This window comes from Crassostrea angulata, chromosome 2 (assembly GCF_025612915.1).
Source record: "Crassostrea angulata isolate pt1a10 chromosome 2, ASM2561291v2, whole genome shotgun sequence".
In the NCBI taxonomy this organism is placed as follows: Eukaryota; Metazoa; Mollusca; class Bivalvia; order Ostreida; family Ostreidae; genus Magallana; species Magallana angulata.
Window position 1 is genome coordinate 37,426,243 of NC_069112.1, and position 10,832 is coordinate 37,437,074.

General features: G+C 34.0%; 1 pseudogene; it reads right to left on the reverse strand.

Moving 5' to 3' along the window:
- Positions 1–965: 965 nt before the first annotated feature.
- Positions 966–5,272, reverse strand: LOC128174286 (uncharacterized; annotated as a pseudogene).
- Between the last annotated feature and the right edge of the window lie 5,560 nt (positions 5,273–10,832).

The window sequence follows — 10,832 nt, forward strand, 5'->3', positions numbered from 1 at the left end:
GTACCCCATGTTATCCTTAAAAGTAAATCCCTTATTTGCACACCTAGGAAGAGCTGGAAAGGGACGAACGCCTAAAAAGTATATTTATTAAGAACTTACAAATAACAAAGAACAAAATTCTTTAGGTCAATGTAAAAAGTTAAAAATCAATACACGGATGATAAAAAAAATAGTGCTAATAGACAATCTTCATTTACAGATTCAACGGATAAGATTCCCCAAAGTTTGATAATACAGTTATTAATTTAAAAAAAACAAAAAAACTTGTACATGTATTTGTCAAAAATATACCTTATAAGGTTTTACAAATCGGTAAACGTAAGCCCATGGCGGGACAATTTAATAAAACGATTTCAGTTACTATCACCTGGCTCTAGGTAAAAGTAAAAGTATTAGCGATAAAGCGACGCTGTTTTAGATGTAGTTAACAGTTATGCGACTTAAATGTAGTTCCTATTGAGCTAACAGTCAAACTAAATAGCAAAACAGTTAGGGTTTGACTTTTTTTAACGATTAATGATTGTTTCTATGAAACGGAATTTTAAAGATTAAATTTATGATTATTTTTTGTATTATAAGAGTGTTTTTGTAGACCAAATTTTTATAGACCAGAGAGAAAGCACAAGACTTATTTCGCTGAAAATCATCCTGAAGATGCCCTTTTATTCTATAATGAAAGTTCTTTAATAAGTAAACCTCTATAATTTAGTAGCGAGTCGATAAAATATGAAGTGTTTTATTGTGTTTTATATATAGGTCTTCAACAATAAAAAAAAAATGCAGCTATTTCATGACATTTATATTTACTGTAACTTTCCATTTTCACATGTTTTGAAAGATCGTGACATTTATTGTTCAATAGTACACGTATAACCTGACCAAGCCGTTTATTCCTAGGTAAACGTCACGCAATTTTGAACAAAAATTGATATTTAGGTATAAAATTAAAATTCTAAACTTAGTTCTTAACCTACAATCCAATCCACTTGGTAATTTTCTATGGTAGCCGAAAGTGACGAGTGTTCCCCAACCTTCCACCAAGCAGCCTGCTGGTTTCCGTTTGTTGACGTCAAAGTAAATTTCCAATAGGCAGGGGACTTAAACCGCCTCGGAATCCCCCCACTTCCGTTTTCATCGCCGATATACCTTACATACTGTACTGCGACTTCAGAGCTTGGAATGGATATGTTATCGGCCTCTATAATGCTTTAAGAATCTTCTTCTTCGTAAACTACTAAACGAAGCAAATATCCACGTTGTAGAGAAGAAATCAGGTTAGCTTTAGATCCATATGTAGCAATGCCAGAGCTAGAAGTGGTAAGTAGCTTTGACCAGGATCTAGATTCAACAATCCACGTGATGGATTCTTTGTCATTCGACGTCATTTTGTTAATAGTGCTTCCAATATTGTACCTCACTGTTTCGACATCACCTGTTGTTGATGCAATTTGCTAGACCCAATACACATCAGTTGGAAATCCATATGCAGCATTTTTTGAATATTGTCCTAAAAGTTGAGCAGAAACCTGACCATTCCTTACATAAAGATTATCTGCTTCCGTTATATACGAATTGATTTTAACTCGGACTCTTTTGCCTGCCAAAACAGCTTCATCAAGCAGGTCTAAAGAACCAGACATTTTTTGTCCAAATCTGTCATGACTATAAATCCGTGTCCAGCAACCATCCACAAGCCACTCCATGTTGTCACTATGGCCATAACTTACCCGGCGGCTACTGTGCTCCCCAACTAGCCATTCAGAATTTTGAATTTTGCCTGTATTTGACCATATCGTTAACAGCCAGAAAACATGTAGATTAAAACCTATTTTCAATTGTCCAAGACGCCATGGGAATTATCCGTATACAGACGAGCTATCACTTGACACTTCAGCTTTTGTAATTTTGGTTATAATTCCATCACTTAGGCATAAAATTTGAACACTAGCGCCATGGTATACTGCGTGCACCAACTCCTACTTTGCACACATATCTTCACGCCTGTATACTGTTTCTGACCGGTCTGTGATCTGGATTTAGATTTAAAACGTCAATGTTTTTAAATTCAAACTCCGATAGTGAAAAAGAAAATGCCATTAGAGTTTTCATTTTTTAAACATGCATAATATCGAAGTTTACCCTGATACGTACCTTACATACCATACGACATCAGATGTTGATGTTTCTCGGCCCTTATTGGTATGTTCACCACCAGACCATTTAGAAATATGGACGGTGCCAGTTGTACATACTTTCAAAAACTCCCAGTGTATATCGCTTTCGAAGTCGTCATATACACGACTAAGTTGGAAAATTGCTTGAACACAAACATTTTCATTTTCAGTCAAGGTGGCTGACTGTATCTATGTTAAATATTTATTATCGTTCAATGAAATTCTGATCTCATCTCCAGCTACAAGACGATCGACAAGGTCTCGTTTACTTCCAGATATTTCTGTTCCGTCAGCACCAGTTTTAGCGATGGCTGTCCATCCTCCATTGCATCCTATATTATTTTATCCCCGATTAGTAGTAATTTTTTGACATGTTTAAGGTGCATTGTTTTAATAAAAACATGTAAAAAGAAAATGCCTTTAAGACCCATTATTTTAGAGACCATCTGTATAAAAGAAAGCTAAGAACACGAACCAAGGATTGATATTTGACATACGTTCGTTTCGGCTGGGCGTGTTAATTTTAGAAAAATATTTCATTGTGAATAAGCTACGTAATATGATATCGTGTGCAACATAATAAAACATGTGGATGTCCCTGACCCTTCAGGCAGTCACGTTCCGGCAGCTTTTCGCAAAAAAAAAATATTTATACTGTTTTGCATTAGCAAAGCGTTGCTGTTTCAATGGTCTACATTCATTTGAATCACCTGATATATAACTCGGGAAAATATCTGAAAAATAATTGTCCTTTTCAAAAACATCATTCGTAACCTAAGAACAGCACACATGCCGTATATCAGGGGTTTTTTTCGCGTGTATTCAATTTCATCTTTGTTCGCAATGATTTCTGAATCGCGGAAAATTTGATGCAAAGGTTTGTTTTTATAATATAGTTCTTTCTTTCCTGATAAAGTAAACAGTTATGGAAGAGTACAATGATCTGTGTTCAGTTCGTTTAGAGTAGAAATTGCGGGATCGGAGGACAAGCAGCAAATAACAGGCATGTAAGCCTCGTATTTTAATTGACAAGGTAAATAAATCGGTCGCTTTTCTTGCGTCAACCGATGCCTTATTATACTTGAGCTACTGCTATATGTAACGGTACATTATTTATTTCTCTAAGACTGTTTGCGTCTTTAAAAATATTTATCGGTAATTTTGTTAGCATTAAGAAAATCGCGTGAATAGATTAATTGTCCGAATGTTTCATTATAAAGAGCGGCAATTAGATACTTTTACTATCTGACTTCAGAGGTTTAAACAATCTTCAATTATATTTTCAGTATGACAGTAGGTTTTTATGGACCAGAGGTAAACAAGTTTGATCTTTTTTCATCTTAATTGAAAGAAATGCAAGTATTTAAAAAAGCAAGAGAACTTATAAAAAGCGATACAATAAAGCATTAGTACTTCACTCCTTTTTCCATAACATGTTTTGTTGTCGAAAATCAAAGTCGATGATGTCTTATTTCATTCTAAAAATCGAACGGAAGACCTCTTCGTTGCTCGCAACGAGATCGTCTCTAGTTACTATCTATTATTATTCGAAACCCGTGATTTAAAAATATTATTGATCATAAATTCTGGGGAATGCAAAACATGTTAGAATTTTGCAGCGTCAGTTGACCAACAGATAAAAGGGGTTGCGTGACATTACATATACAGTATGCGTATACAGAATTTGGGTGGTTACCGTTGGGGTGGGTGACCTGCAGTGTGACTTGGGGTCACAAAGTATACAACGTTTACAAAATACATCAATGAAATTACCTCTTAATGACATCATTTACCCTCGATAAAAAATCAACTAACAAACAGACTATAACCAGGTATAGTCATGGAATGGGGATAGTAATTGAAAACACAGCTACAGTAGATTTTATACATACATCTAGTATTTTTGATTTTCAAATCGGTAAGAAAGTGATAGTTTAAATGAATTTAAATTTTAAATCATTATAGCAATGATATGAAGATAAAATTTGTGTGTTTGTGTGCATAGGTAAAAATCTTCTTTACGCGATATGTGACACATTAGTTATACCTCTACATGTAGCTATGTTTAAAACTAAGAACGTTGTGGTTTTCAAATTTCTTAGAATTTCATATATTTTGATTTTAAAATGTCACAAGTCAAATTTACAAGCACCGGTTGAGCTGAACCCAGCATACCCACTGAGCAAACTCCGAGCGGCATATTACATCAGACCCCGATTCCAGAAGCAGAAGCAGATTCCTATATTGCATCTAAAAATGATCAAACGACTCTACATGTGTATGTGAAATATAGAAGGGATAAGCTTAAGAGTGGTAAGAAAAAGATGGATGTGAAATACAGATTCAGAGCAGACGGTAACTTTACAAAAAAGAAACGGAACTCGGGCGTAACCATATTCTAATCTTCATTATTTTAATGTAAATCTGTCAGTAGACACACACACATGCTACATCATTTTATCCCCGATTTGTAATAATTATTTTTGAAATGTTCAAAGTGAATTCTTTTAATATAAATATGTAAAGAGAAAATGCCTTTAACGACCCATTATCTTAAAAACCATATGTATAAAAGAACACGAACAAAATATTTTTGACATACGTTTTGGCTGGGCGTGTTCATTATAGATAAAACATTTCATTGTGAATAGGCTACGTAATATGATATCGTGTGCAGCATAATAAAATATGTGGGTGCCCCTGACCCTTCAGGCAGCCACGTTCCGCCAGCTTTTTGCAAAAAAAAATGTTTTGTATTAGCAAGTCATTGATGTTTTAATAGTCTACATACCTTCGAATCAACTGATATATATCAGGGGAAAATATCTCAAAAATAGTTGTCCTTTTGAAAGACATCACTTGTAACCTAAGAACAGCACACAGTTTTTCCCGCGTGTATCCAATTTCCGCTTAGTTCGCGACGATTTCTGAGTCGCGGGAAATATATCAGCATGAATTTGATGCAAAGGTTTGTTTTTATAATATAGTTATTTCTTTCCTTATCAAGAAAACATACTTGGAAGAGTATAATGAACTGTGTTCAGTAAATTTAGAGTAGAAATTGCGGAATCGGAGGACAGGCGACAGATAACAGGCATGTTAGCCTCGTAGTTTGTTTAATTATCCATTGACAAGCTAATTACGACGGTCGCTTTTCTTGCGTAAACCGATGTCTAATTATACTTGAGCTTCTGGTATATCTAACGGTACATGATTTATTTCTCTAAGACTGTTTGCATCTTTAAAAAAAATTATCGGTAATTATTTAACATTAAGAAAATCGTGTAAATGGTTTAATTGTCCGAATGTTTCATTATAAAGAGCGGCAATTAGATAATTGTACCATCTTACTTCACAGGTTTAAACAATCTTGAATTATATTTTCACTATGACTTTGAAATAGTGAAAATTTGATTCGTGTACATTTTATATACCGTTCTAGGTTATGAATCGAGGAAAAAACCTGACGCGGAAAAACCCTATATTCGGTATGTATGCAAGGTCTGTGTCTGTATGCTTTTAAAAAATCAAAATAAATAAATAAATTAAAAAAATATAATAATATTGAATCAGTAACATGTACTCAAGGTCATATAAAAAAGAAATTACGACTATAAGTTTTGGTGAAAAGATAAGAGTATATACATTTTACATCATATGGAGCATTTGATTATTAATATTGATATTTTTAATATTGCAAGGCAAATTTAAACAAGCACTCGCCCAAACATCAAATAAGACTTGGTCATTAAAGGGGAGAATGATCACTGCCTAAATTCACAAAAGATAAATGTCAACTAGGAACAAACGGACTCCTCTTGAACTTAACTGCTATGTAGCTAAGTAAAAACTCTACCCAACCCAAAAGCTACACCGATGCATTTTTGAGGTCAAAAGCACCGTTTAAAAGGGAAGAAATACAACTCAAACCAGAACCAAAAGAGCCCGAGAAAGAATAGATATCAATTGAAAGCTAAATAAATAGGCATTATCCCGCATATTTCTCTTTCATCACCGGTATCCCTATAACTCCTATATAAGCCGCAAACCTCTTAAAACAGTTTTATGTATTTCGCTGTAGAGGTTTCAGCTGTGTTGACGCACATCTTGCTTCGCATTATTACTCCGTTGCCACGAAATTAACAAGTTTTATGCAATTTTCAAGCAAAGAGACTGCTTACTTAAAATGAGGTCATTATATTATATTAAAGAGGCATGGTCAAAATTAGGGTCAAAACATATTTTTTTCGATTTAAATGTCTTTAATGCTTCAGTAAGGCATATATTTTCTTGTGACCAAAAGCGCTAAAGCTCGCCCGAGCTCGAAAATTACGGTTAGAAAAGCGTCGTGATTTTTCAAGGTTTCTTTTAATATCTCTTTCCTCGATAGTATTTTGTTAAAATATTTAGAACAGATAATCTTTATAAAGTCAAGAGCTTTCCTGCGACCTCAAAGAAAAGGGGCTGATCCTTCAAATTAGGGGCTGAGGGGGCTCTTAAGTCTTTTAATGATAACTTTTTACCGTGAAATATTTTGTGATACGTTTATGAAGCAATTATGTTCATTTTAAAGTTATTCACCTACATATGACAATCATTTACTCCTATGTTACGTAATTAGGGATTTTAAGGGGCCAAAAGTCCAAAACTTTGATGCTCAATATCTCAAAATGCAGGAAAAGTTTGATAAGCAATATTAAACAAAAGATGGTCAAAATATTGAGCTTAACAATCTGCAACCATAATTTCTTTGTTATACGGTTCCTAACAGGAGTTACAGGGTTGGCCCCTAAAGCGACTCTCTCAAGATATTTCGAGAACGGTACAAAATTTGTAAACTCTTGTTGAATAAAATGTGTTTGAATTGACAAAAGCTTTCATTTGAAATCATGAAATAGGGGTAGCCCTTCAAATGAGGGGCTGAGCGGGGCCCTAAAGTCTTTTAATGATAACTTTTTACCGTGAAATATTTTGTGATACATTATAGAAGCAATTAGGTTCATTCTTACGTTATTCACCTATACATGGCAACTATTTACTCCTATGTTACGTAATTAGGGATTTTAAGGGGACAGAAGTCAAAAACTTTGATGCACAATATTTCAAAATGCAGGCAAATTTTGAAAAGCAATATTGAACAAAAGATGGTCAAAATATTGAGCTTAACAATCTGCAACCATATTCCATATTTTGTTTTTGTTATGCGGTCCTTAAAAGGAGTTACAGGGTCGGCCCCTCAAACAACCCTCTCCAGATATCTCGAGAACGGTACATAATTTGTAAACACTTGTTAAACAAAATGTGTTTGAATTGACAAGAACATTTTTATGACATCAAAAAGGGGCTGGCCCTTCCAATTAGAGGCTGAGGGGCTCTAAAGTCTTTAAGTGATAACTTTTTACCGTGAAATATTTTGTGATACGTTATAGAAGCAATTATGTTCATTCTAACGTTATTCACCTATACTAGACAATCATTTACTCCTATGTTACGTAATTAGGGATTTTAAGAGGCCAGAAGTCCAACACTTTCATCCTCAATATCTCAAATGGAGGACAATTCTTGTTTGGACCTAACCACAAATCATCACCGCTGACAAGACTTAGATCTTGAAAATAACAGATAAATTCGGTGCACTTTATGCTGAACCATTAATTTTCAAGGAAACGTATTCATAAATACCGTGAAAATAGTCAGATTTTAAATAGTACGAATAGTTAAGATATTTTTTGTAGTCGTATGTATTCCTACGCCAGAGTTCAATTAAGTCTACTTCAACCGAACGCTCGGCTCTTTCCGCAAATCTCAGACGAACAAAAAGTATCTCTTGGTAGTCAGAGATTCACGAAGACAGCCGAGCGTCTGGTTGAACGAGACTCATGTGTACAATTTTTAGAAATTTTTCGATTACTGATACATAGTTTGATGGAATTAATTCTACCTTTAAATATAACACAACATGATTCATATGGGGTTCTCTTGAAATTCTTGTCGTAAAAGTTCGAGAATTCATATTATAACATGTGCGTAATTCAAATGCATATTAGAAACTACTTACCATGCAAAAAAACATATCGTTGATTTTAAAATTAATAATAATCGATAAAATAAACTCCCGTCAGGCCAAAAGTCCAACATTTTGATCACCCATATCTCAGAAAGGAAAACTATTTTGAAATGCAGAGCAGACGAAAAGTTGTTCAAAATGATGTTTTTAACAATATACAACCTTCAAAATTTCGTCAAAAGGCCCCTCTTAAGAAATAAGGCATCGGCCCCTTAAACCTTCTTTCTTATATATCTCTAGAACAGTAACGAATTTCTAAACACGTGTTGACAAAATGTGTTCAGAATTAAATGTCCTTTCATTTGAATCCAAGAAAAAAGGACTGGCCCCTTAAATTAGGGGATCAAAGCGCTCTAAAATCTTTTATCTATAGCCCTTTAATGAAAGCCATTTTGTGAAAGGTTAGTAAAGCTATATTAGGTATGATACGTTTATATGTCCTAACAATATAATGATTTTCTCTTGCGTTACCAAATTATGGTTTTTAGGGACCAAAGGTAAACAAGTTTGATCTGTTTTCATCTTAATTGAAAGAAATGCAAGTATTTAAAAAAGTAAGAGAACTTATAAAAAGCGATACAATAACGCATTAGTACTTCACTCCTTTTTCCATAACATGTTTTGTTGTCGAAAATCAAAGTCGATGATGTCTTATTTCATTCTAAAAATCGAACGGAAGACCTCTTCGTTGCTCGCAACGAGATCGTCTCTAGTTACTATCTATTATTATTCGAAACCCGTGATTTAAAAATATTATTGATCATAAATTCTGGGGAATGCAAAACATGTTAGAATTTTGCAGCGTCAGTTGACCAACAGATAAAAGGGGTTGCGTGACATTACATATACAGTATGCGTATACAGAATTTGGGTGGTTACCGTTGGGGTGGGTGACCTGCAGTGTGACTTGGGGTCACAAAGTATACAACGTTTACAAAATACATCAATGAAATTACCTCTTAATGACATCATTTACCCTCGATAAAAAATCAATTAACAAACAGACTATAATCAGGTATAGTCATGGAATGGGGATAGTAATTGAAAACACGGCTACAGTAGATTTTATACATACATCTAGTATTTTTGCTTTTCAAATCGGTAAAAAAGTGATAGTTTAAATGAATTTAAATTTTAAATCATTATAGCCATGATATGAAGATAAGATTTGTGTGTTTGTGTGCATAAGTAAAAATCTTCTTTACGCGATATGTGACACATTAGTTATACCTCTACACGTAGCTATGTTTAAAACTAAGAACGTTGTGCTTTTCAAATTTCTTAGAATTTTATATATTTTGATTTTAAAATGTCACTATTCAAATTTACTAGCACCGGTTGAGCTGAACCCAGCATACCCACTGAGCAAACTCCGGGCGGGATATTACATCAGACCCCGATTCCAGAAGCAGATTCCTATATTGCATCTATAAATGATCAAACGTCTCAACATGTGTTTTTGAAATATAGAAGGGATAAGCTTAAGAGTGGGAAGAAAAAGATTGGTGTGAAATACAGATTCAGAGCAGACGCTAACTTTACAAAAAAGAAAGAGAACTCGGGCGTAACCATATTTTAATCTTCATTATTTTAATGTATATCTGTCGGTAGACACACAAACATGCTACATCATTTTATCCCCGATTTGTAATAATTATTTTTGAAATGTTCAAAATGCATTCTTTTAATATAAACATGTAAAGAGAAAACGCCTTTAACGACCCATTATCTTAAAAACCATCTGTATAGAAGAACACGAACAAAATATTTTTTGACACACGGTTGTTTTGGCTGGGCGTGATCATTTTAGATAAAACATTTCATTGTGAATAGGCTACGTAATATGATATCGTGTGCAGCATAAAAAAACATGTGGGTGCCCCTGTCCCTTCAGGCAGCCACGTTCCGCCAGCTTTTTGCAAAAAAAAAAATGTTTTGTATTAGCAAGTCATTGATGTTTTAATAGTCTACATACCTTCGAATCAACTGATATATATCAGGGGAAAATATCTCAAAAATAGTCCTTTTGAAAGACATCACTTGTAACCTAAGAACAGCACACAGTTTTTCCCGCGTGTATCCAATTTCCGCTTTGTTCGCGATGATTTCTGAGTCGCGGGAAATATATCAGCATAAATTTGATGCAAAGGTTTGTTTTTATAATATAGTTATTTCTTTCCTTATCAAGAAAACATACTTGGAAGAGTATAATGAACTGTGTTCAGTAAATTTAGAGTAGAAATTGCGGAATCGGAGGACAGGCGACAGATAACAGGCATGTTAGCCTCGTAGTTTGTTTAATTATCCATTGACAAGCTAATTAAAACGGTCGCTTTTCTTGCGTAAACCGATGTCTAATTATACTTGAGCTTCTGGTATATCTAACGGTACATGATTTATTTCTCTAAGACTGTTTGCGTCTTTAAAAACAAATATCGGTAATTATTTAACATTAAGAAAATCGTGTAAATGGTTTAATTGTCCGAATGTTTCATTATAAAGAGCGGCAATTAGATAATTTTACCATCTTACTTCACAGGTTTAAACAATCTTGAATTATATTTTCACTATGACTTTGAAATAGTGAAAAT